This window comes from Elephas maximus, chromosome 6 (genome assembly GCF_024166365.1).
Source record: "Elephas maximus indicus isolate mEleMax1 chromosome 6, mEleMax1 primary haplotype, whole genome shotgun sequence".
Classification (NCBI taxonomy): Eukaryota; Metazoa; Chordata; class Mammalia; order Proboscidea; family Elephantidae; genus Elephas; species Elephas maximus.
Genome location: NC_064824.1, coordinates 114,834,150 through 114,861,396, shown reverse-complemented (window position 1 = coordinate 114,861,396; position 27,247 = coordinate 114,834,150). Strand labels below are relative to the sequence as shown.

At 45.8% G+C, this 27,247-nt stretch overlaps 1 protein-coding gene across 1 annotated transcript in view; it reads left to right on the top strand.

Moving 5' to 3' along the window:
* The window catches only part of MARCHF4 (membrane associated ring-CH-type finger 4), a 105,928-nt gene that overhangs the window by 3,867 nt on the left and 74,814 nt on the right, over positions 1-27,247 (top strand). The window lies entirely within an intron of this gene.

Here is a 27,247-nt window from a genome sequence, read left to right as displayed (position 1 = left end):
AGAAACAGAATGAAAGGAGGACGGGTGGAGGGAGAGGAGTAGGGTGGGAACTAGTGCGTTGAGAGTTCCAGCTGAGTAGCCACTTGCCTTCTCTTAGTCATTCATCCAGGTCAGACAGGGGTCCAGGGTCCATGAGAGTGTAGGACAAGAACCCACTTGGCAACTCTGCACTCTCCATTCTTGGTTGAAGGTGCTCTAGGTCACTTCAAGGGACACTTCAAGTGCAGTAGTGGGTAAGTCAAGGTCTCCGAAGTCAGGTTATACCAGTTGAAGGCCTGAACAAGTCAAACAACCTCGATGTGCCTCAGATCCATCTTTGTAAAACTGGGATAATGGTGATAGCCCCAATTTCATGAGGTTATCGTAAGCATCAAATCAGTCAGTACTGTTATAGTAATGCTGGCACATAGTGTTTTGTTATTGTTGTTGTCATCATCATATAATTGTTATGATGATCACAAAGGCAAGAGGGTGGCCCCTCTGCCTCTTTTAAAAGGAAGAGTCTGCCCTGGCTCTCAGGCTGGCAGAAGGACTGCAATGACTGTGGCCTGGCTGTGGTAGTGGATTGCTTCTTGGGTACTCACAATGCTCTAGGTGGAGAGCACTGGTCCTCTGTTTCTAGCATCAAAGTCTTTATTAAGCGCCTACCTGCACCTGCTGCTTTACTGAGCACGGTCTAGAGACACAGGGAAGATATGGCTCTGTGATGTGGCCCTGCCCTCTGGGAGTTCTACAATCTCACCCAGACATCACAGAGGCTGATAGACATCAAGAACACACAGACAGGGAGCCTGAGGTGAACGCCAGTAATATCAGGTACAAGAAAAAGATGTGTGCTTAAAGGCAGCTGGTGTATGGCGTGCCTATTCAGAGAGGGAAGTGGGGGAATTTGCTATCTTTTCCCTAATTACTTAGAGGAGGCTTCTTTGTTGCTGCTGAAGACCAAGTGAGAAGAAATAGACTTAGGCTGTGAGGCTGAGGCTAGAAGCGTGGAAGCAGAAGAGATGTGAGATACGTGGTTAGACAAAGAGGCAAAACTGCCTCCTCAGCTGGGTCAGTTGTGGAATACCTGAAGGTGTTTAAGGACGAAAGCCACCGTAGCAGTGAGGGGCCCCACTTGTTTTGAACCTAAGGGAAAGCAGGACATGAGGGCCCTTGGAATGGAGATCAAATAGAGCAGTTTTAGGAGGAACCCTAGCAGTGTACTTAATTTTCTTAGCCCTGTGTTTCAATTTTATGTTTTCTGTCCCCACAAAGAGGAGAGGCCCTTGGGCAAGTGTCTAGATGGAGGCTCACAAACTGTAAAATAACATACATTCTAATCGCCTATCTTGGCAAATACACCTGGGAGACCAGGTTTAAATTTAGAGCCTTTGGATTCCCCTGGATTCTGAGCTGAAATATAGCCAACAGAAGTTGCTGGCCCCTGGTTCACAGCCCACCCCGATTCTCTTTCCACTGCTGGTTCTGTGCCAGCTCCACCGTGAGGGGTCTTGATGCATATGGATGGACACTACAGCCAGCTTGTCCAAGCTTTGTCCATACCACTCCACCCCAACAGCTGCCTCCTGTGCCCACCCCCTCTGGCCTACAAGGGAGCTGAAGAAGAGGATGCTGCAGGCCTTGGGAGCAGGCCCAAAGTTGTCTGGGCAGGAATTCTGGAACCGCAGGTAATCAGAACATGTTGTAAAAGAGGCACATGGCCCCTTGACCCTGCAGACTCGTTGCCTTGTCGGGAGGGATGAAGCTGAAGAAGGGCTGAAGGAAGGCCATCTAAAGCAAGGAGCTGTCCTGTCTGGGTCTTAGGGAGGTGCTGCAAAAGGACTGCAAGATCCCTGGAGGCAGCTGCTTGTGTGTTTTTGCTCAGCATTGGGTCATCACCTCCCAGCCCATTGCTTGGCACATGTTCACTTGTTGAATGAACAAGTTTCTGGAGCTCACCCAGTGGCGACTCCACAGGCAGGGGATCTAAGGAGAGGAGAATGCTTGAGAGTATCAAATGCTGAAAGTGCTCTACAGAAGAGGCGCAGACCTGTCCTGTGGGACCACAAATGGCAGTACCTAGGGCAGTGATAGACTCTCCAGAGAAGCAAACTTGGGTTTTGATATCAGAAAGAACTTTCCATCAAAGCTGTAACAAGAGTGTACGGGCTGCCTTAGAAGGGGAATCATGTGGGTGACTGGGACTAGATGGCTCTCAAGATCAATTCCAAACTTCAGATTCATTACGATGAGATTGTTTTGGGGTCTACTGCCACCACCAGCTGCTGCTGAGTCGATTCTGGGTCACGGTGACCCAATCTGTGTCAGACTAGGTTTGTGCTCCATGGGATTTTCAGTGGCTGATTTTTTGGAAATAGATCATTGGGCCTTTCTGCTGAGGCATCTCTGGGTGGACTTGAACCATCAGCCTTTTGGTTAGTGGCTATGAGCATGAACCATTTGCACCCACCCAGGGACTTCTTTGGGGTCCAGAGAGAGTTTTAATCTAAGGAGGAGGAGATGACCTCTCATCCCTTTCCAGTTCAAGGGGTCATCTCATCCCTGTACATCTAGCCCCAGTGTATGCAATACCTGGCACGCACAAATGTGTCTTCAAGCAAAGATTGTAAAGAACAGCCTCTGTCCTGTGCTCATAGAAATCCCTGGTTTTGGCAATCATGAATTTATACCTTGAACACACCATGGTAAAAGAGCAAGCCCTTTGTGGCCAATAGGCAATAGTCTAAGGATTCAGAATCATCCCAGTAGAAGGGAGCCCAACTTACCCCAGAGTTGTGAGTAGGTTATTTCCACTGTAGTCCTTCAGTTCCTACTTCTGCCAGCCCTGGTTCTATTTAAACTGGAAGTGCCTAGGACCCTTTCCTCACTCGGGGCTTTCACCCCCACCATCGGGTACCTGGCCATCTTACAGATTTAGCTATCTATTGTTTACATACACACACGCACTTATGAAGAAAACATCGAGTGCATCTGTTCATGCTCACGGATAGAACTGGGATGGGTAGGAGGGAAGACACCCTGGTGCCTTGACGATTGTGGAGTGGCTGTCACCTAAGATCTTTAGTCCCTCCCCCATTTTTTATGTCATTGTCTATACACGGTTGTTGTTGCCTCTGGAGTCATCCTTCTCTTGCCAGCCTGTATCAGTTAAGGGGTAGGTTGGCTAATGTGTTGGGTGTGGCTTCGGGCTGAGCCCCCGTACAGAGGGTTACGTGGTAAGGTTGTTAGGGCAGGAGGTTGTGAAATGTGGATTTCAAAAGAGCCTGGAAGAAGAAAAGAGAGATATTGGGAATCGCTCGTGTGCTTGCTCACTTGCTCTCTATCTTTCTCCCACTCTCTTTTCCTGCCTGTGTATTGGAGAAGCCCAGCAGTGGCCTGTGAATGGAGGGGAGGTAGTGGAGGGGGAAGGGATATTCAGAGAAGTGTGGGAATGAGTGAGCTGCTTCTTGTTTGCTGGGAAAGAAGCCAAGTTGGAAGTGAGCCCTGGATGTAAGGCGCTGGCAAGCGAATACCGTATGGCCCAAGCTACACACCATCCCCCTCCCGAGATGGATCATAGGAATGATAGCTTATGTGTGCATGTGACGTATAGTACACATTGATACCTCCCCCAGTGTATGTTAAAAGTAAAAGTGGGGTGCACATGGGGCTGACTGCCTTGTGATAAAATAGATAAAATTGAACAAGTTACAATTTGAGCCCTCAAACTGTCAGCAAGCAGTCAGCAAAAAAGGGGAAGTCTGTGAATATAGGCTCCGTCAAACTCTGTGACCAAAGAATTGTGGACATCACACTCCTACAAGGGGACAAGCAGTCCCCAGGCTTTGACCCAGCTCATTGCTGTCCTGAGAGTTTCTCCAGGGCCCATCCCCAGGTTTAAGGAGGGCATGTCAAACTCCTTTCTTTCTCTATGGGAAGACTACATGTGATTGAAGGGGATCAGCGTCATTTTCTCCAGAAGAACCCTCCTGAAGCCACCCTAGTGGCTAGCAAAGGGCTGTGCACACAGTAGGTGCTCAGTATGTATTTATTGGTTCTTTCCACTCCCTTCTGGCACATGCTCATTCCAGATTAATAGCGCTACGTTCGGTCCTTAGTGTATACGTGGTGGAAGGTGTATTTGTATGTGTGTGTGAGTGAGTGTGCGTGTGAGTGTAAGTGTGTGCAAGTGGGTATATGAGAGTGTGACGTGTGTGTGATTAAAAGTGTGAGTGTGTAACAGTGTGTGTGTGAGAGTGTGTGTGTGAGAGTGTGTGTGTGAGAGTGTGTGTGTGAGTGAGTGTGACAGTGTGGTGTGTGGCAGTGTGAATGTGTGTGTGTATGGGCACATGTATTAAAATGTCAAGCAAGAGGGGTGTGAATGATCCCTTGAGGTCGATTCCATCTTGTTTTCTGATTCCATAATGAAAAATAATGATGATTCTCAGCCTAGTAATCATGGTGATTATTATCCCAGCTTGGGACCATGTTGCCAGGAGCAGACATTTTCTCATTCTATTGCAGAAGGATGAGAAAAGCATGAGCTTTGAAGTCAGAAAGACACGATTTAAGTCCCAGTTTGGGCCCTTCCCAGCTGCGTGATCTTGAGTGAGTTATTTAACCTCCCTGGACCTAGATTTTATTGCTTACAAAATAGAGATAAGATACCAAGCTTGAATGCTTGTTCCAAGGAGCCAACATGATGCATTAAGTCCCAGGCACACAGCAGCTCTTCATTCTGTCAGCGTGTCTCAGAGACCTGGGGTGAGTCTCGGATCACACTGCCACCTTTCCTCCCACCCTTTCTTACTGGAGCCTTGAAAATGTCAGGCACTCTACGGCTGTGCTCTGACCGGACCCCCCCAGCTATTTTGTGCCTGACAATCAGGGGTGCATTGTTGCCTGACTCAGCTGAACTTCGATCCTCTCCTTCCTGGGCCCTGCACTCCCCACATAGTTGACTTTATCCATCTCTGTCATCACCACGTCCCTGATAGGTCTTTATTAAGCAGCACTCTGCTTGGCAGGGACTGTGCAGAAGATACTTTGCTGGACTTGGAGCCCCTAGAGGCCAGGAACACACCGTGCATGTAGAGGAGCACATGGTCTCACCAAGTGCACACAGCAAGAGGCCTGCATTCAGGGTCTTCCCTAGGCTGTTTGTGGTTTGCTGCCGTCATTGAGTCAGCCCCCGACTCATGGCAACCCCATGCACAATGGAACAAAACACTGCCCAGTCCTGCGCGGTGATTGATTTTGAGTAGAACAGTGTTCTGTTGTGAACCATCGTATGAAATAGCTTCCAAAACTTAGAATTTAAGTTTAAGATGTCTAATTGATGTCTTCAGATTTTCCTGTAAATTCATTGCACAATCTGGAATTACCTTCCAAAAGACTTAAGGGAATGCAAAGATGCTATTTGTTGTAAGGTACTTTGAATACTATAAGTAAAACAAATCGTTTTTGTTTTGTTTGAAAAAAATAGATGGTACATGAATATGACAAAAATTGTAAGTGACTGAAGTTGGGTACCACTGACTTGGGCTGTTTGCACTACAATAGTTCTGAAACGTTCTTGGACACCAAGAGGTACTTCATGAAAGTGATGAAATGTTGATTCTCCAGCCATGGGCCCACGGAGGGGCCTTGAAATATTCATTTTCAACAATTGACTTGGGCAACCCCAAAATAGGGGTTACTTAAGGGATAACGTGGTTTAGACAGCAGCTTGAGGAGGCAGCCAAATGGGGAGAAGAAATATCTCCACCAAACCTGAGGTTCTCAAACGTATAAGGAACAGGGTGTGCAAACTGGGAGGAGGAGGGAGGATTTAGTTGGGAGGACACAGGCTTCACTACCACGGCAAAAATAAAGACTGTGACTCATGGCGACCCTGTGTGTGTCAGAGTAGAACTGTGCTCCACAGGGTTTTCAATGGCTTAGTTTTGAGGAAGTAGATTGCTAGGCCTTTCTTCCAAGGCACACCTCTGGGTAGACTTGAACCTTCAACCTTTTGGTTAGCAGCCAAGTGCATTAAGCACTTTTTATGCAGCCCTCCATTTTCCTACTCCCCTTTTAGTTAGATGGAGACCATGTGACTAGCTCAGCCAATGGGCTGTGTCACTTGGGGCAGAGGCAGGAAGGGATGACACCTGCTACGTCTCTCTCTTTCCCTGCCTTGGTCACCTGAGGGCCACAAGTTTCAGATAGGAGAGCTCCAAGGTGAAACAGGAACGCCTAACTTACACGAGACTGTGGCATGAGGGGACAAAATGTTGACTGTGTAAAGACACTGAGATTTGAAGGCTTGTCTCTTCCCAGGTGATGTTACTTTCCCTGACCAGTACAACCAACAATCCTCACTCCTGACTTGTTCAGAGGGTATTTTTGAGCAAACTCAAATCAGGGGCCTCCCCGGGGGAAGCCCCAGAGTCTCTTGAGCAGAGCGACAGATGGTGCGCCCCTTGCTCCCTCGCAGTGCTTCAGCCCAGGAGTGGCGTATCACATTGGCTATTGTGTGTCATCATTGACTGGGACTATAATATGGCTGTGGACAGGGGCAGGGAGTGGGATCCTCCTGGGTGCCAAAAAAAAAAAAAAAAAAATTGGCCTGGAAAGAAGAAATCCAGATAGAAGTGTATTCTAGAAATCTCCCTCAACAATATTAGCACCTCTCTCTTAAGGTTGTTGTAGGAATTAAATGAGAAAACACATGTTAAGCATTTAGCACCTTGCCTAACTCACAGTGAACAATAAATATTAGTAGCTATTGCTATTACTTCTATCTCTATAAAAGTGGGAAGTCCTAAGGAATCTCCAAGCGTCTTCCAGTTCTGTTGTCATTTTTTATATCATATCCAGTAGATGAGCAGTACCTGGGACTAGTATAAATTCAGTCCATTCTTCCACCAATAAGAGGGAGTCTCCCTAGAAGAATGGACTTTGAACTGAGTTCTAAAGGCTGGAGCTGGGAAAGAATTTGGAAAATAGGAAATGAGGACTGTTCAAGATCTAGAACAATGGAAGCAAAGATTCAGAGATGCTTCTGGAGAAAATTAGCATGGCGGATAGGAGCATGGGGCTTTCGGAGCCTGGGAGAACTACATTCGAATCCCAATGTTGCTGTGCCGAGGATGTGTGACCTTGGGTAAGTCCCTTAAGACTCAGAATCTTAATTTCCTCCTTGGTAGAAGGGGAATGATAATAGTAGAACCTGTCTCAGAGGTGGTTGTGAAGCTTAAGTGAGATAACGCCTACAGAACTCTTAGTATGGAATGCGAACATACCATCAAACCACAAACATACAATAACCATTGGCTCGGGATGTTCTTACCTGACCTCACCCAGCTCTCCACTGTCTCCGAACTTTCTTTGAGGATTTCTGCTTTGGTCTGTGTGTGACTGTGGGCTGCTGATCTCAGGAGGAGCTCCCAAGATATCATAAGCAGTGCTGTCGTTAGTGGCTCTCAAGTTGCCCCCCAGACTTTTGGCAGCCCCATGCACAATGGGACAAAATGCTGCTTGGTTCCGTGCCATCCCGGTGATCAGATGTGGATCTGACGGTTGTGATCCATAGGGTTCTCACTGGTTGATTTTTAGAAGTAGATAGCCAGGCTTTTCTTCCTAGTCTATCTTAGTCTGAAAGCTCCACTGAAACCTCTTCAGCAATACAACAAGCCTCCACTGACAAACAGGAGATGCACTGGCTGAGAATCTAACCCAGGTCCCTTACCACCATCCCCTAGGTAAACCTAACTATATCCAAGCGTTTCCTGGAGAGAGAAAAAATAAAAAATAACAATTATCTTACAGATATCCGCACTATGCTTTACATGTAGTAGGAAGCCATTGTGACGAATAAAAAAAAAAAAAAATCAAAAGCATCCCGAAATTTTAGAGTGACCTCTTGTCAATCAGCGTATTGGCAAGTATTAACAACAGATACTCGAAGTACAACTACAGTCATTTGCGGGTTTGTGAAACTTTTTGACATTAAAAGGGGCCCAAATTGGGGGCATTCTGTAGAATAATTGTTCGATAATTTCCAGAAGTGTCAAGGTCATGAAAGATGAAGAATAATAGGGAAAATGTCACAATTGGAGAAGGCTTTAGAGACATGACAACTAAATAGCAATCTGTGATCCTGGATTGGACCCTGTACCAGAAAAAGGGCATTAGCAGGACGAGTGAGGAAATTTGAATAGGTGCGTAGATTAGTTAATAGTATTGCCTCGATGTTAAGTTCCTGATTTTGATCACTAGGCTATGATTATCCTAAGATGTTAACCAGTTGCTGTCGAGTCAATTCCAACTCATAGTGACTCCACGTGTGTCAGAGTGGAATTGCGCTCCATAGGGTTTCCAATGGCTGTTTTTTTTGGAAGTAGATTGCCAGGCCTTTCTTCCGAGGTGCCTCCGGGCAGACTCTGACTACCGGTCTTTCGGTTAGCAGTGAGTGCATTAACCGACCGCATAAAATGTTAACATTCGGAAAAGTGTGTGAAGGGCATGTGGAAACTCTGTGCTATTTTTACAGATTTTTTAAATAAGTCAAATGATTTCGAAATAAAAAATAAAAATGTTTGAAAGGAAGGTTCCTTATCCTTGGACAAAATTGGTTAGTGGTGTAGAGAGAAGAGCATGGGTTTGGTGATTAGCAAAACCTGGGTTAGAATTCAGGCTCTAGCATTTGCTAGCTGTGTGGCTTTGGGCAAATTAATTAACTCCTCTGAACTTTAGTGTCCTGTATCTGTAACATTCAGTTAATAAAAATACATACCTCATAGACATGTTGTGAGAATTTAAAGAGACAACACCTAGCGCCGTGCATGGAGAGTCCAGTAAATACTTGTTCTCTCTCTCAGCCCCTCCTTCCCCCTCTGTCCAAAGTGCAGCTGAAAATGCCTCGCATGCTTCCCCAGGTGAAAGTAACTGTGTGCTAAGTGCTTTGAGGTTGACAGGGTGACCCCTGAGTAGTGCAAGTGTTGTGTGGGCAGGAACGTTTTCTCAATAACAGATTTTAGCATATAAACAGAGTTAATAGTCATTGGCATAAACAGCATTGGCCATTATACAGTGTCCTTTACTGCTTCTTAACCTGACACCCCGAAAGGAGCCCTGTGGCACACTGAGTGAGCGTGGGCTGTATATTTTGATTCATCCTATGGCGATGCCTCCAGGATTCCAGATATAAGCCTCCGTGGAGCGTTGCTGCTTTAGAAAGAAAAGCTTTCTAGTCCTGGGTTTCTGAGTTCTTCAACAGGTTTAGAAAACAGCTGCCAAAACCAGGCGGCTGCGGGTGAATGGGAGAAGGTGGGTGTGCGGAGGTGTATGCGCCTGTTGTGTGTGTTTGGATCTGAGTGAGAAGCCTGCAGGCGCAGAGGTGGGTGGTCACGTGCATGCATGGAATACAACTACAATATTTAACCCAGGAAAAAAGACACTTTGGTGGGGCACTGCCAGGTCTCCGCTGGTGTGGCTGCTCCCTCTTTTTGCTCATTTTTGTTCCAGAGTCTCGAGGGTCTGGTTTTTGCAAAGTCACCACTGAGATTCTACACCATACTTGTCATCTTGTTTCTTGCTTCTGTCATGTATTAAGTACCCGCAGAAACAAAACACAACCAAAAATCATGTTGGAGTTTGAAGGAGGATATAATGCAATTTCAAGTGTTCCCTATTTTTCTCTCCCCGCTCCCCCCCCCCAAAAAATTTAATGGGACATGGCCCTAGAGAGAGGCTCCTCTTTAGATTTAATCTTCATCCTTCCTATTAATGCAACTCAAGTTCAAAAGTATTTATTTGACATGATACCTGGAATTCACTTCACAATAATCCAGTGATTATGGACGCAATGAGACTGGCCATGTGCTGATGATTGCTGAAACTGTGTGTTGGGTAGAACTTGTTATTGTCGAGTCAATTCCAACTCATGGAGACCCCGTGTGTGACAGTATTTAACCCCACAGGGTTTCTTAGCTGTGATTGCAGAAGCAGACCCTCAGGCTTTTCTTCCCCAGTGCCACTGGGTGGGGTTGAACTTCCAGCCTTTAGGTTAATGTTGTTGTCAGGTGCCGTCAAGCTGGTTCTGATGCATAGCAGTTCTATTTACAACAGAACGAAACGCTGCCTAGTCCTGCGCCATCCTCACAATCGTTGTTATGCTTGAGCCCATTGTTGCAGCCACTGTGTCAATCCATCTCATTGAGGGTCTTTCTCTTTTTCGCTGACCCTCTACTGTACCAAGCATGATGTGCTTCTCCAGGGACTGATCCCTCCTCACAACATGTCCAAAGTATGTGAGATGAGGTCTCACCATCCTTGCTTCTAAGGAGCATTCTGGCTGTACTTCTTCCAAGATAGATTTATTAGTAGTTGAGCACAAATCATTTGTACTACCTAGGGACGCAGGTGATAGGTACAACAGGGTTTATATTACTAATCTCTCTACTTTTATCTGTTTGACCTTTTCCATAATAAAAAGTTTGAGCCTATTGTTTGGTTGATGAAAAAAAAATATTATAAAAAGGCATTAAACAGGTTGTACAAAGAAAAAGAGGCAGAGCTAGCTTTGGGTACATTTAACCTGGGGACCAGAGTCAAAGACAGATAGGACCTGAGTGAGTCCCACCAGGTGTTTCATCAGTCTTGCTCAATGAGAAGAATAATTCTGGTGATCTCTTAAGGGACCTACCATCCCCAAAGGTCGCGAGTTAAAGATGAAAATCTTCTGTCATCCATTTCCTTCCTGCTCCAGCTGCCTGGTGGCAGCAAGGGGATCAGCATGACCATTCACTCAGCAGACACTGATTGAACATAGCTGGCTGCCCAGCCTTGGGGATGTAGAAGAAAGACAGGGAGCTCAGAGCCTAGATCAGAGACTGGAGAGTTAAGCCACCAGTCTGGGAAAAATAACTTTGCAAAAATTCTCCTGGTTGATTGAATTGAGCAGCCACAAGACAACATGATGTGTACCTTTGATAGGGATTGCAAACATTGCCCTAAAGAACCACACATGTGGGACGGGTGATGAGTAATGCCTGGGAGATCCAGAGAAGGATCTCCAGAGAAACTCACCTTTGAGTGGCCAAATGGGGATGAACAGGTGATAAGACAGTTCAGGGTAGAGGTGTGTGCACAGACATCAATAAGAGACTCCTTTCCATCTGGCTCGAGGCCTCTCTCACTCTCTCACTGCTTTTTAAATTGGCCCTGCTATGCTTTAATAAAGCGAGCCCTGGTGGCACACTTGGATGCTAACTGAAAGGTTAGTGGTTGAAACTCATCTAGCAGCTCTGCAGGAGGGAGACCTGGTGATCTGCTCCCAACTAGAAAACCCTTTGGGGCAGACTTGAGGGTACCTAACAACATGCTTTAAGACCCAGTATCACTTTTGTTGGGGAGTCGGGTAGACTAAAGTGTGGGTAGGGAACAGGGAAGGGAGGGGCTCATCTACTCCTGTCTAGCACTTAGTACAGTCCACGCAGCTTATTTGAGCTTGGGCCTAATGGCCTTTTTGTAACTGGAGCCTAGTAGTCTGGATGGCTTTGGGAGCCACCAGCCTGGGAATAATAACTCTGCAAAAATTCTTTTGGTTGATTGAATTGAGTTTTTAATCTGGAAGCCCTGGGGGGTCTGGAAGGACCCTCGTGAGCCCAGAAGCTTCCGTATCCTCCAACACATGCTGAACCACAAGCTCACATTCTCGGGGTAGGAAGGAATGAGCAGATATTATTTCCATGATTTTTGGAAGTGAGAAACCAGGACCAGAGAGGTGAGGTGACTCGTTCAAGATCGTGGACAAATCATGGAGCTGGGATCTTCTATTTCTCAGCCTGTGGCTGAACTGACCTATGTATGTCAACATTTTTCAGGCTGAGAAATACCAGAGAACCCATCTGGACCTTACAGGAGGGAGCAACTCTTCCTTTCTCCTTCCTTTTTCCAGCCACAGAACTATTTATTCATTTACTTCCTAATACAATAAGTTGCAGTAAAGTGTTAATTTACCAGAATGTTTGGAGAATAGAAGAGTTTGGGGATTGAAAACAGGCAGGAGGGGAGTGAGTTTATGGTTAATTTAATTTTCTAGGGAATTTAGGCCTAACCCTGTAACTTTTATTTCAGTTTTATTGTTGAAAATATTTACAGAATGTGAGTCCACTTTGCAGTGTGTTTGGACATCACCCAGAATTTCTTTAATGTTGGAGGATATTGTTTAAAATTAGGCTCTGTGGTCATAGAAGGCATAGAAAATGAAGTTTGAGCTTCATGCACTAGAGGGTATCTCTTAGAAGTTGGTGGGTAGATTTTATTTATTTAAACCGTGACATCAGCTTGCTTTATCTTTCTTTCACAAGAGTGGAGAAAAAATTCCAGTTCATTCATTTAACTCATATTTATTGGACAGCTGCTTTGAGCCAGAACTGTGCTGAGGATTCTGGATATAACAGTGAGCTAGAAGCTGCTCTTGCTTTCCAGGAGATTGCAGTCTTATGACTACAATTATAGTGTGGCAATTACAATACAGTGCTAAGGACTAAGAATTGTGCAAATACAGTGGGAACCCAGGCTTGAGGTTTCAGGAGGGCTTCTCACAAGAGGAGATAGCTACGGTAGTGGTAGCTCAGTGGTAGAATCCTCGCCTTCCATGCGAGGCACCCAGGTTCAATTCTCGGCCAATGTACCTCATACACAGCTACCACCTGTCTGTCAGTGGAGGCTTGCATGTTGCTATGATGTTGAACAGATTTCAGCAGAGCTTTCAGCCTAGGAAGACAGACGAGGAAGAAAGGCCTGGCGATCTACTTCTGAAAATTAGCCAATGAATCATAACAGTCTAATCCCATGTATGTAAAGTCTCTATGCATAGGGGGTTGACATGTTGGCAGCTAACAACAACAACAACAGATCTGAAGCTGGCCATGATAAAGAGTAGGAAGGACAGTCCAGGCAAAAGGAGAATCTTTTCAAAAGCACTGAGGGAGGAAAGGAGTGTAGCCCTAGGAGGAATGGAAAGGCCCAGTTTGCTACAATACACAAGTATTCATTCATCCTCCTTTTCCTGCCCACTCCAGTTAGTGGAATTGGATCTGCCTTCCTAGAACATCCGATGCAATGGCTATAAGTCTCATTCGACTTTGGGGCTTCCTCCATGCAGCCCCAGCTCAGCCCAGCCTGGTTTCTTCTACCAGGAGTCTGTCTTACCTAGCCCACTTGAGGGAAGGGTGTTCAGGAGTCTCAGCATCTTGGATGATCTCCATGGTAACAACCACCTCCACCCAGCAACAGGTTGACAAAGGAAACTGAAGAGGCCCAAGAATTCTAAACACTCAAGGTCCCAGGTCCCTCCAATGTGGTTGGCAAATGGTGTCTCATTCAAGACCCAGGCACACTTTTCTTCCTGGTTTCTTACCTGGGATAATTTTCTGGTCAAAGAGAGCCACAAGAAGATGTGAAAATATAGCACAGTCCCTGTAGTTTTTCTAGACCTTCTGTTTTTCCAGGCTCCCTATCTCTCTGTGTTTGCCCATGCCTGTGAAGATCTGGTAGACTCAGAACTAAGGTACCATGCTTGCTGTTTTTCCTTTTTAAGTGATCATTCTCTGGTTGCCATCAGCATTACCACCTATCCTTATTCCAGAAAATGCTAACAGGTTTTGTTACTTATAGAATAGTACAACTTGAGAAAGGGGCAGCCCCTTATTTTTGAGATAAGGGAATCCAGGACCAAAGAACGTAAGTGATGTGTCCCTGTTGCTGTTATGTACAGGGACTGCCTTAGTCATCTAGTGCTGTTATAACAGAAATACCACAAGTGGATGGCTTTAATAAAGAGAAGTTTATTTTCTCACAGTCTAGTAGGCTAGAAGTCCAAATTCAGGGCATAAGCTCCAGGGCTTTCTCTCTTTGTTGGCTCTAGAGGAAGGTCCTTCTCATCAATCTTCTCCTGGACTAGGAGCTTCTCCACGCAGGAACCCTGAGTCCAAAGGATGTGCTCTGCTCCCGATACTTCTTTCTTGGTGGTACTTCTTTCTTGGTGGTATGCGGTCCCTACTCTCTGCTTGCTTCCCTTTCCTTTTATCTTTTGTAGGATAAAAGGTGGTACAGGCCACACCCCAGGGAAACTCCCTTTATATTGGGGTCAGGGATGTGACCTTAGTAAGGGTGTTACAATCCCACCCTAATCCTCTTTAACATAAAATTACAATCACAAAATGGAGGACAACCACACAATCCTGGGAATCATGGCCTAGGCAAGTTGACAGATATCTTTGGGGGAAGCAGTTCAATCCATGACAGGGACTAGGCTAGCCATCAGTGATCCAGGCATGAATAGGCTGCCATCACATGGAGCTTACAGTGTAAAAGTGAAGTCTAGCAGAATAACAGGCCCTTAGTCATGATCTACAATCAACGTCCATGGAAGCAGCAGTCAGGAAGTCACATAATATGTTGTATTGGACAAATTTGCTGCAAAAAACCTCTTTAAAGTGTTAAAAAGTAAAGATGTCACTTTGAGGACTAAGGTGTGCCTGACTCAAGCCATGGTATTTTCAATCACCTCATACGCATGCAAAAGCTGAACAATGGTTAAGGAAGACTGAAGAAGGATTGGCGCCTTTGAATTATGGTGTTGGAGAAGAATATTGAATATACCATGGACTTCCAGAAGAACAAACAGATCTCTCTTGGAAGAAGTACAGCCAGAATGCTTCTTAGAAACAAGGATGGCCAGACTTCGTCTCATCTACTTTGGACATGTTATCAGGAGGGACCAGTCCCTGGAGAAGGACATCATACTTGGCAAAGTAGAGGATCAGCAAAAAAGGGGAAGACCCTGAATGAGACAGATTGACTCAGTGGTTGCAACAATGGACTCAAGCATAACAACGATTGTGAGGATGGCGCAGGATTGGGCAGTGTTTCATTCTGTTGTACATAGTATCACTACGAGTTAGAATTGACTCGACAGCACCTAACTGCAACAACAAGTCATGTCAGTGGTCCTGGTAGGCCTTGGCCAACTGGGTGACCTGCTTCAGTTCCTTGGCATAGTTCTGCTTGCAGCCCTTGCCTCCTGATGTGACGTGAGACTTTCAGTGCTAAAACTGGGACAGTCCCAGCAAAGTGGGACAGTTGGCCAGCTTACAAGAATGCTCCCACTAACTACATTGTTGAGTGCTAGACCCAGGGACCATAGCTCACATACTTCGTGTCTGTTTGTCCATTTGTTGGGAACCACTTGTTGATTGATTGGCTGATAGGTGACTGTCTTCATGCTCTGGAAGAGCAGCCATCAGCTCTTTGCCAGGCTGCTTAGAGATGAGGTGTGATCCCTGCTAAGAAGTTAGGTCTCTAGCACAGAGCTTCTGAAATTTTAATGTGCATATGAGTCACCTGGGGTCCTTTTTGAATTGCAGATACTGATTCTGCAGGCCTGGAATGGGTCTTGAGATTCTACATTTCTACAGGCTTCCAGGCTAAAGCAGATAATTCTGGTCATAGACCACAGTTGGGGTAGCAAGGTGGTCAGTAATTCTCACCCTTAGCTGGCACACTAGAATTATTTCAGGCTTTTATAGATGCCCTAGAAGGCATTGGTTGTTCAGTGGTAGAATTCTTGCCTCCATGCAGGAGACCTGGTTCAATTCCCTGCCAAATCACCTCACGCACAGCCAGCGCCTGTCTGTCAGTAGAGGCTTGAGTGTTGCTAAGATGCTGAACAGGTTTCAGAGAAGCTTCCAGACTAAGATGGACTAGGAAGAAAGGTCTGGCAATCTACTTGCAAAAATCAGCCAATGAAAAACCCTGTGGATCGCAACAGTCCGATCTGCAGCTGGTCATGGGGATGGCACAGGATTGGGCAATGCTTCATTCCATTGTGTATGGGGTGACTATGAGTCACAGGGGCCAACTCCATGGCTGCTAAGAATAACAACACAGATGCCCAGGCCACAAATCCAGACCAATGAAATCAATTTCTTGAGGTGGAACCAGGCGTGAATATTTCTAACTCTGCAGGAGATTTCAATGTGCATACAGAATGAAGAATTCCAGGAAGGGTTGTGTGCCGTCAAGACAACTCCAACTCATAGTGACCCTATGGTGCAGGGCAGAACTGCCCCATAGTGTTTCCCAGGCTGAAATCTTTCCAGGAGCAGATCACCAGGTCTTTTCTTCCATGGAGCTGCTGGTGGTTTGAACTACCAATCGTTTTGGTTAGCAGCGGAACGCTTTAACCATTGAGCCTCCAGGGCTTCTTCCCAGGAAGGGAGAGGGAAGAAAATACCAGAAAAATACCGGCTTGATGATAAAGACTGATTGATTGGTCCAGATGGGCTAGGCTGTGCTGTCAAGAGATTCGTTGGAAGTAGAATCAGAAATCTAAAAGAAGGAGCTCATTTTGGAAAGCCCAGAGGCAAAAATCTTAAAATAAATAAAATAAAAACTCAAGAGTATAATGGTTTGTATTCTTTGGCTGATTAGCAGGGAATCAAGAAGATTCTTTGAGCCCAGTCAACAACCTGTTGGGGAGGAGGGACCCCTGCCCTAGAAGTATCAAGCAGGAGAGAGCAGAGCCCCTACCTCCAGGCCAGCACTGTACAGGTTTCATGGACTGAGTCATCTGAAGGAGTCCTCAACTATTTAGCATTTCTTTTATTTCCTTGCTTGTTGACACTCCCGAGCAGCTGCTCCAGACATTTCTCATTCTCATCAAGTTGCCAACCTCATTCTCAGTAGATGACCTTGCCTCTGACTTTACCGAGAAAATTGGGGTCAGCCTGTGACCATTCCATCATCTCCCCCTTCTGCCTGCCATCACTCCCTCTTCATTTCTGCAAATGTCTGTCTTTACCTAATCTTTCTCTTTCCCTCTGGTTTGACAGGAAGGCACCCTGCCTCCTTCCCAAAGTGACCCCATGCCAATGCTCTTCCCAGCTTCTTCCACCTCCCCAGAGACTTCATTTCATCCATTGCCACCCCACCTGCAGCCCCACACCTCATTCTGGACCTCTTTAATCACTTCCTTTCTACTAGCTCCTCTCCTCTACACAGGCACGCTCAGAGGTTTAAATGAAAACAGATCTTTTCTTCCACCTTGATGCCCTTTGGAGGTGTAGTCCTCTCCCATTTCTTTCTGTCCTTTCTTGTTTTGCAGTCTTTCTGCTTCTCCACCACCTGACTGAAATTGTTCCTTGGAAGATCCCTGAAGAACTAATTGTAAGACCAAGTGGCCTTTTAAAAGCCCCGCCCTCCATATTTCTTCTGCAGCATCAGATACTCTTGGTCCTCCCTTCGTTGCCAGTATGATTTCCTCTCTTGGTTTCTGGAGCCCCATGCTCTCTTGGTTCTATGTCTTTCTTAATGTCCGTGGGTGGTGAATATGAGGATTGGCTGCCCAACATGTAGCCCACCCCGATTCTGGTGAAGCATTGGGTCTTTCCCCATTGTTGGGTCATGAAATCGATTGCATGATTGAGTTGCAGCCAGCATTCTCCTTCCTCTCTCCTTGCCCCACCATGAACTAGACTAGAATAGGGCAGAAAATAGAGTACATCCTTCGTAGGAAGGAAAAGTATTGCTAAACGTGTGTTTTCACTGTGGACTGGTAAAAAAGTTGGGAAGCATCTGTCCTAGTTTGCCTCCCAGTACTGCAGAGCTGGAAAGTAAAAACAACCAACTCAGCTTTTCTCAAATCGCTTAAGAATATTTTCTTAAAATCGAGAGCCCTCCTCCCAAATTCCCTGTATCGCTGATGGTCTCACCAGGGTTGCTGCTCCCCCACCACCTCTGTGGACTTCTTCCTCTCTCCCCATCCATACCTAGTCAGCACTAGGTCTCACTCAAAGGACTCTAGCATTCATCTCCCCTCACATTTCTCCTTGTTTCAGTGGCAATTACAGATATTATTGTTCATACCAAGAATATTACAAGAGCCTTCTAACTACTCTCCAGACCTCCAGTTTCTGGACTCCCCCAGACTTAAGTTATAATCTCGTACTGTCATTTATTAGCTATGTGATTTCAGTAACACTGCTTGGCATTTCTGAGCCTCAATATCCTTACCTGCGAGGTGGAGAGATTCCTTACAGGGCTGTTGTCAGGATTAAATGAAAGATACACAAAGAATATATATAGAGCTGGATAAAGGATATACAAAAGGTTAATACAAGTTGGGAACTCAGAGGTTAGCTTCCAGCCTCCTAAATCATCATACATGCTGCTACCAAACCTTCTGACTCCCTGTTGCCTACTGAATAAAATAACTGAACTCCAGTCCTAGTCCCTTGTTATAGATTGAATTGTGCCCTCTTCCCGCAAAATGTGTGTCAGCTTGGCTAGACCATGATTCCCAGTATTGCCCCCCATTTTGTCATCTGATGTGATTTTCCTATGCATTGTAAATCCTACCTCTATGATGTTAATGAGGCAGGGTTAGAGGCAGTTATGTTGTATTTTGAGTCAATCTCTTTTGAGACATAAAAGAGAGAAGCGAGCAGAGAGGAGAGGGACCTCATACCACCAAAAAAGAAGCTCTAGGAGTGGAGCACCGCCTTTGGACCTGGGGTCCCTGAGCTGAGAGGCTCCTTAACCAGGGGAAGATAGACGACAAGAACCTGCCTCCAGAACTAACAGAGAAAGAAAGACTTCCCCTGGAGCTAGCACCCTGAATTCAGACTTATAGCCTTCTAAACTAGGCGACAATAAATTTCTCTTTGTTAAAGCCATCCACTTGAGGTATTTCTGTTATAGCAGCACTAGTTAACCAACACATTCCTGAAGGCCCCCTCCACTTGACCAGTCTTCCATTTAAACCTTCACTTTCCTTCTGGACTGTGGGACAGCTCACCATTCCCCCAACAGACATGCATGCTCCTATCTCCCCACTCTTTTTCCAGGCAGTTTCTTCTGCCTGACCTTGCCTTCCCCCCAGTCTCACCTCTCTCCTGACAGTTGCCATTGCAGTACAGTCACACAGAAGTGAACACAAGAGCCCATCCACTGCCTGGTGTGGCCCCATCAGGCGCTTCCAGGGGAGGGTGTGCTGCAGATCATGTGAACAGCTCCCCAGGGGCCAGTGCAGACAGGAAGGGGGTGTGTGGACTTTGCCACAGGCATGGGGAAGGTAAAACCTCCGCACAATCCCTGCTTCCCGCTCCACGACCCAAACTCACTCATTCCTCTGCCTGGAATTAACTCCAGAGTCTAACACACGTACCCCATTCCCACTTCTTTATATAGATTTATGCCCCCTTTCCCATCACCAGTAGCTATCCTAGCTCAGTCACACCCACCTTCTGCTCTCTTGCCAGTCCCTCTGCAGGTCTGCCTACAGCCCTGGCACATCCACCAAGAAGTCAGGTGCTGGTAGGTGCACAGAACGCCTTTGCACCCAAAGGGGTCCTTTCTGCTCTTTGCAGACAGGCAGACCTGGGTTTTTCAACCAGCGTTTTTCTCTTATATCAGATAGGTGCCCTTGTGGGCTCCTGTGACCCCATGTAAAATTGGCCCTCAGTTTTCTTATCTGTCAAATGGAGGGAATATCATGAGCCTATTGGTTTTTTTATGGGTGATTATGGGTGACTGTGAGGATTAACTGGAATTACAACCTGTAGAAGTCTAGCACAGCTCCTGGTTTGCTAGGGCCAGAGGGTTCACACTGGATTCCTGGGATGTATGTGCACAAAGATACATTTTCTTTGGCCCAGACTGGGTATATTCTTTTTTTTTTTTTTTATTTAACAAAAGACCCCTCCCCTGCCGCCTTCTTGATATAATTCCTTCTCAAAAATGGGACAATCTGGAATTATGGAGCTACTTCCTCCCGTGAGACAATTATGGGCTGCTGCTGAGTAGTAGCTGCCCCCTAACCATGGGCAGATTTCCAGGTCCCCTACCTAGCCCCCTTACCTAGCCCTTCGTATACATGACTGATATTTAATATCGCCACACATTGAATTTTTCTGTGCCGGTAGTTGGTGAACAGCTGCTATCCAGGGCTCCACTATCCTGGCTGCCCCAGCCCCTCCCTTAGGACTCCCCCTCCCTGGGTGCCCCCAAGGCCCGACAACTAAAGGGTTAATACCCAGCTCAGTAGGGGTTCTCTGGGACCCTTCTCAGGGCTACAGGGCACTTATTGGCTGCCCTCAGTGCAGGTCCAGTTAAATATTTTGAGGACCCTCCCTGCCCAGATGTACTGGGGCTTGCATCCTTGTGTTCCCTACTCTGTCCCCACATGGAGAAGAGGGCCCGGTGCACAGCATGTGTTATTTGCTGACTGAGTCCTCCCTTAAGCCCTCAAAAAGTGTTTCCTCTCTCACCTCATCTTCCCCTTCCTTTGCAGCTACCTGAAAACCAGCCCACCCTGTATCCTCTCTCCCACCTCAATCCACACCCAGCCCAGAGGGGAGGGCTCTGGTGTTGTTCCACTGCCCAAGCCCCTCAGCGGTGAGCAGGCCTCTTCCAGGAGCCAGTGATGGAGGGATACAGATGGTGCCTTCTGCTTTGTGGGTAGCCAAAATGTAGTCATTCATGAGAGACTGTGGGTGTAATCAAAACCATTTTATTTCTCAGACAATAGAAACAAACAGAACAGCAATCTCAGTGAGGACATGGCAGGACCAGCAGGGAGCAGGCAGATTGCAGGAGCTGCGAAATGGTATAAATTAATGGGAATGATTTTGCTGGCACTTCTCATCGCCTGCCTGCTTCCTTGAAATGGTTTGAGCAACTGCTTTCCTCTCCCGGCCCCTTGGGGCTGGCCCTTGGAGAGGGCAAAGGCTGGAGAATGTGGTAGAGAAGGAGGGTCTTTAGTTCCTTGAGAATTCCAATGCTTCAGAGGAGGAGGAGGTGATAGTGCACAACCTGGACAGAACCGTGGGCAGAAATGTGGGCACACTAAATATGAGCAATTCCAGGGCTCTAATGTGAGCCCTGCGCTGACCCTGGCTGGCCGAGTGACATTGGGCAAGCCTCCACACCTCTCTGGGCCTTGTTTTCTTATACTGAGCAGATGGTGCTAGTGGAGCTTCTGAGTCCCTGCCAGTGCCGGTATTCTGTGACCCCACCATACCCTTTCATACCCCACCCCCGCTCCATTTCCTCTGTTGCAATTATTTGGCTTCTCTCACCTACAACATAGAGCTCCTCCTTGAGGGCAAAGGTCATATCCTTTCCCTTTCTCCTCCCACCCCCCAGGGCCTAGGAACCTCCAAGAAGCTGGGTGTATGTTGGAATGACAGACTTGACACATAGGGGTGGGAGAGTGGTGACTAAGATGGCTGCAGGCAGCCGTCATGGGCGACTACTTACAAAGCCCGGAGAGGGTGTTGCAATCACTGGTTCTGAGTGGAGTCAGGTGGGGTTAATTATGTTCCTGTTGAGACTCAGGCCTGGCGACCCCCCTCAGCCTCTTCCCTTTGCCCCCAAAGGATAGCATCAGGCTGACAGAGGAAGAGCTGTGGAGGGCATCACAGGAGCTCCTGGCTGAAACCTAATCTCCAGCTCCTCAAAATCATTTTGGGTTTATATTCACGGGTCTCCCTAAAAACCCATGGCTGTTGAGTCGATTCGGACTCATAGCGATCCCATAGGACATAGCAGAACTGCCCCCCCCCCCCAGGACTTCCAAGGAGCGGCTGGTGGATTTAGGGTTTAGGAGGGAAAAACCCTCAGATGGTCAAGTTTCCTCCCAGCCCCACAAGAGGTCCCTCATTTTGGCCGTGAAAAAGAAGCAGGGCTCCAAGTGCCCAGGTGGTAAAACAAACCTGGCAGCAGGCTCTGTGGAAACACTCCAGGGCTGAACAGCCAGCCTACCCTCTCCACTGCCTGTTTCCTTTGTTTGGGGTGAGGGTTCGGGAGGGAAGATTCTGGAGAGGTGTGGGAAGGAGAGCACAGCTCGGGCTGGAAATTCTGCTTCTTCATCCTGGCTGCCTCTGAGGGAAAGGGGAGGGTGCTGGGGAGTGAGCCCAGCAGGGAGGTGAGCCAGCTGCTGCTTGATTTAAGGGTTGTTTTCAAATCACCCCAGCAGGAGGGCCAGGGAGATGGTAGGAATTAAATGCCTAACTCCCCTGAGGTTCCTTGGTACCTTGTAAGGCTGAGTCCTGGGTGGTAGTGGGGTCTCCCAGAGGGTCTCTATGGTATCCCTGGTGATGCCAGCCTTAGAGTTGAAAAAAAAGACCCTGATAAAACCCAAAGCACCAAGTCAGTGCCCACCATATAGTGGGCAAATGAAAGAACGAATGAGCAGATGGATGAATGACCAGGAGGGCAGATGAGGATTTGAAAAGGATTGTAAGGCTGCCAGACTCCCCATGTTAATGCCACTTCTGCTCTTGCTGAAGAAAAACACTTCTCGGCTGAGCAGCTAAGAGAGAAAAGTGTGTTTTACAGGAAGGGGTGGGGGGAGGAAAGAGTGAATGGATTTTGTGTTTTGACATATTTACTAAGAAATGTGGAAACTGCTTAGCACCTGCTAATTAGAGTCAGAGCAACCTGAATTCCCTGCAACATGCAAATGCCAAGGGAGCTACAGCCTGGAGGATGGGTGAATTTTCCGAAGGGGATGATGGGCTTTTCCCAGTTGAGGATGGAGGACCGTGGGAAGTGTGAGGGTGGAGATGAGGACTCTGCTGAGAAGGGCTGGGTCATCCCACCCTACCTTAGATTTCTTGGCATCTTTTCATCTGTTGGAGGCCAAAGCACACTTTCTTCTCTCTCAGATGCCCAGGATGATGGGGCTGCTGTGGGACGGAGGAGGGGCTTGGTGACCAGATGACCAGGTCTGTCCTCTCAAATTAGAGCCAAGGAATTGGAACATTGAAGGTCAAAGGACTGGTCAAAGGTCACCCCTGTGTTTCTTCTCTGTACTTTTACCTAATTCGCATCTCTCTTGGGACTCTTCCCCACCTTCTACTGCTTCCTGGGGACAACAGAGTGGCTAAGAACACAGGCTCTGGACTCAAACTGGGTCCAACTCTTCCTCCACTACTTGCCTGTGGTGTGGCTTGGGGGAAGTTACTGTGGTTTGGAGGCCTCAGTTTCTTCTCTTATAAATGGGAGATAATAATAGTATCCACTTCATAGGGCTGTTGTGAGGATTAAATGAGATGATCCATTTAAAGACCTTGCTTGACATTTAGTGCTCAATAAATGTGGGATATTATGTTCCGTTGTGCATGGGGTCACCATGAGTCAGAAGCTGATTCAACAGCAGCTAACAACAACCACCAGGATTATGTTTGAAGACTTTGGAGCCCAAGATCCTTGAGTATGAATCCTGGCTTAGACAATTATTAGCTGTGTGACTCTATGGGAAAGGATCTCTTCAGGAAAACAGAGCCCTAGGTACTCCAAGGAGGGATTTTAATACAGAAAACTAGTTATGAAGGTGTTAAGGGAGCTGGAAGTCCAAACAGGAGATGCTGAGGCAGAGCAGAGAGAGCAAAGTAGGAAGGTACTACCACCCCAGGGTATATCAGCATACAGCTGTGAGCCATAGATAGGGTTTTCAATGGCTGCTTTTTCAGAAGTAGATCTCCAGGCCTTTCTTCCAAGGTGCTTCTGGGTAGACTTGAACCTCCAGTCTTTGAGTTAGCAGCCAAGTGGGTTAACCATTTGTACCGACCAGGGACTTCTGGGAATCCAGGCTTCCTGGTGGAAGCTGGGGTCACCAAGGAGGGGCTGTGGAGGGTGGGGAGTGAGGGAACTGAAACCAAGAAGGAGACATAGCCACCGCTGAAGTTACCTGAAGCCGGGAGGGAAGGAGTAACTACTCTGGTTTTTCCCCAACTCACACCCTTCAGCCTCCCACTTGTTAGAACCAGTTGGTAAGCCAATTGACAGCAGAGCCTAGGAAGAAGTTTGCGGGGATCAGTGCCCTGCCATATACAGCAGAACAGGGCAAGGCAGGAGTGACCAGCTCTCTCTAATCTTAAGTGTTCTATACATCCTAAGAAAAAGTGGAGGAAGGAAGAGGAAGCCAGATGACCAACTCGATATGGTTATTGGGAGGATTTGATGCAGCAAGGTGTACAAAGTCCTTAGCACAGTGCCTGGTCATAGAGAGAGTTGACTAATGGCTGGTTCATATTGCTCCTCCTTAGGAGCCAACTTCAACATTACCTCTTTGTCAAGTCATGATTGACCTATGTGGTCTTACAACACTGTGCTCACACTTTTACAGAACATTTATCACATTGCAGTGCAATGCTTTGATCAAATAGCTATCTCTTCCACTAGACTATAAGCTCCTAGCAGCGTCTTCTTCCTCTTGGTATCCCTCACTTCCAACACAGTGTGTGCCACTCAATAAATAGTTACTGGATGCAAGCCCTCTATGTCAATATACAGCAGATAACTCTTCAAAGCTTCAAGCCTGTGAACTCCAAATGCAGGCGTTATAGGCTATGGTTTCCTAGAAGTTGTTATTGTTAGGTGCTGTCAAGTCAAGCAGAACTGTCCCGTAGGATTTTCTAGTCTGTAATCTTTACGGGAGAAGATCGCCAGTTCTTTCTTTGGCGGTGCCTGTGGGTGGGTTGAGCTGTCAACCTTTTTATTAGCAGTTGAGTGCTTATCTGTTGGGCCACCGGGGCTCTTTTTCTTAGAGGTAGTGAGTAAGAGTATCTTAATGGGAGGAAAGGAAAGACAAAGAGTGAGGGATTCAAAGAAGATGAGAAAGACACTTGGGGGCTTATTCAAGCTCCTACATACTGAAGGTTGACAGATCTGGCTTCCAAGCTAGTAGATGATTTACAATTTTTTTTTTGTCTTATAAAAATAATACATATTCAGTGTAGAAAATTTAGAACATATAGGAAAACAAAAAGAAGGAAATAAACTTCATCCATAATGCCAACTCCCAAAACAACCACAGTTTATATTTTGGGGTTTATCCACTCAGTCATACATGCAGGCTTTTCTTTTCCTTATTTTTGTTTACTAAAGTAGTCTCAGTCTGTTCTGCAACCTGTTTTTTCTTTTTAACTTAATAATAACGCTTGCACAACTTTGTAAGATATCAAGCGCTCTTTTACAGCAGTTTTTCAAGCTTCAAAATAGCTCACTGTATATATTCGTTTGATTTATTTAATCAATCCTCTCGTTGAAATTTTTAGTTTGTCTGGAATGTTTGATGGTACTGGACAATTCTAGGACGGAATCATGTAGCCTAATCGTCCTGTACGCTGTTATTATTTCTCGAGGATAATTTTCTAGAAGTGGAATTGCTGGTCAAAGAACATGCATATATTTACAGATCTTAACAAGGATTGCCAAATTGCTTTCCAGAAAGCTTTTTTGTTTTCTTTTTAAAATCTATTTCCACTGGCTATAGAAGAAATGGTTCTGGGTAAATTTACCAAAACGGATTGCTCTGAAGTTACTTTTGCCAAAAATCAATTCATCAAAGAATCAATTCACTTAAATAAATAAATAAATAAACCAAAGATAATTCATTAAATGACCGATTAAGAGAACAAACAAGTCAACAAAGGCACTGATTCACATTGTTGTGAAGCAACTTGTTTTGCGTGGGAAGGTTTTCGGGTGGCTTTTGGAGATGGCCATCAGGTTTGAGTGGACTGGTTTTCATTTTCTCTTCCAGACAGCAGTTTAAAGATTGCTCAGTTTGCTGAAATGATGGGGTTTTTATGTGGATCAGTATCTTTAATATTTGGAAAAGGATTTTTCCTCATTTTGGCATCTTCAATGGGACTGCCAGTTTTCACTGAGTTCTTTTGAATTCATTTTTATGCCATTTTCTGTTGGTACACTTTTAAAATTTTTATGAGTCTTCAGCTAATTTCTCCATAGTGCCTTGGTTTGTTATTTCTAGCAATTAGTGGAGAGTGTATGATGTGTGTCCTACCGTCACTTCTTAGTTCCTTTCTCATCTTACCAGTCATTTGGTACTTCTGGGATTCTCCTTCCTGAATAATTTTATATTGATCGTTCTCGTCCAGCCTATATGAGCCACTCGCTCTACTGTCCATTATAGTAGTCTCTTCCAGTTTCTCTTGCTCGTTTTCTGCTGCTTTGAACCTCTGACTCCTTTATCTCACTTCTTCTCCAAACTGTTACCAACTTGTCTTCTCCCAGTTACTCCTGTTAGAAACCAAAATGTCAGGATTTCATATTACATGGGACTGTTTGAGATTCCTTTGATTTCTTTAGTTTGTATGCTGGAGGGCGTGGTTTTAATTTTTTTCAATTATATGCATTTTTAGCATTCATTTGCTAATCTCCTAAATTGTTTATCAGCTTAATGCATTTCTCACAGTCACATTTTTAAATTCCTGTCTTTCCCCTGGGGTGGAATTGTTCCAGACACTTTGAAGGCTTTTGCATGGCAGTTTCTATTTTTCCAGTCCTTAGTCATTGGGGGCATTCTTTCATCAGGCCCTCCAATGGTCTATCAGTCATAATTGTGAATTTCTGGAATTAAATTAATGTGATTGTCTCTGCCTTTGTCTCGCTTAGCCCATCTTTTGGTTTACTGAGACTTCAGGCAATTTATGTTCGTCTCCTTCATTTATTTATGGTGAATGTGTATCAGATTTGGTGATTTTGTCTGTCATTGGTATCTTCTTTCTGATATTTTGACCAGCTTTGTCCCTGAATTGTGAACTATATAAATTTTCTGCAAATTGCTACCAAGTTGATACTACAGCTTATTTTTTATGACATATAAATCATACGTCATTACTGGAAATAGCACCTAGCCATCTGAACAGTAGGAAGCAGCTCTGAAGGTTCCATCCCCATGTCAATCTTCATGGTACTCCAGAATCTGCAGGTTATGTGTGTGTGTGTGTGTGTGTGTGTGTGTGTGTGTGTGTGCGTGAGTGTGTGTTTTAAATTAGCAAACTTGGTAAATTGGCTGACTTGTTCAACATCCTGGCTATTTGGAAAACCCATGTTTTTAGTGAATTCTTTTTGACAACCCAACCTCCTTCATTAGGAAAATGTCAATTTCCTTGCCAACTGTATTAGTTTTAAAAAACTACAACAGATTTAGTGGCTTAAAACAACATCAGTTTATTTTCTTACAGTTCTATTGGTCAGAAATACGGTACCGTCTCACCAGACTAAAGTCAAGGTATTGGTGGGCTGGGTTCCTTTCTGGTGGCCCTAGGGGAGAATTCTTTTTCGGTTCATTACGGTTTTGAAAGAATTCAGTTCCATGCAGTTGTAGGACTGAGGTTTTTGTTTTCTTGCTGGTTGTAAATTTATGGCCTTTTCCAACTTTTAGAGGTTACCACCTTCC